This window comes from Penaeus monodon, chromosome 20, assembly GCF_015228065.2.
Source record: "Penaeus monodon isolate SGIC_2016 chromosome 20, NSTDA_Pmon_1, whole genome shotgun sequence".
Lineage (NCBI taxonomy): Eukaryota > Metazoa > Arthropoda > Malacostraca > Decapoda > Penaeidae > Penaeus > Penaeus monodon.
In genome coordinates this window covers 24,165,132-24,165,394 of record NC_051405.1, presented here as the reverse complement: position 1 = coordinate 24,165,394, position 263 = coordinate 24,165,132, and the positions used below count along the sequence as shown (strand labels likewise).

General features: G+C 33.5%; 1 protein-coding gene across 1 annotated transcript in view; it reads right to left on the bottom strand.

Moving 5' to 3' along the window:
- Positions 1–263, bottom strand: part of LOC119585949 (alkaline phosphatase-like) — a gene marked incomplete at its 3' end in the record, with an annotated part of 142,747 nt that overhangs the window by 112,018 nt on the left and 30,466 nt on the right. The gene's annotated exons all lie outside the window — the stretch shown is intronic.

The following is a 263-nucleotide window of genomic DNA, read 5'->3' as shown; positions in this document are numbered from 1 at the left end:
CAACTGTAGCTTTAGCTTAATGATAATATAAGCGCTTAAAATATGTAAGAAACCAGGATGTACATGACGCGGTATAGATACCTATATAGATCCACAAATATAAAATAATTTCTTGGCAACACTTACATTTAGTGTTGCCAACCTATGACGCAGTTTTGCTATGCATGATAAAAGAAGAAATCGTGTATAACAAATGGAAGTTAATGAAAACTGTAAACAGGAAAAATGCTTTGATTACTACTGGGAGATAGAGTACTGCGAGT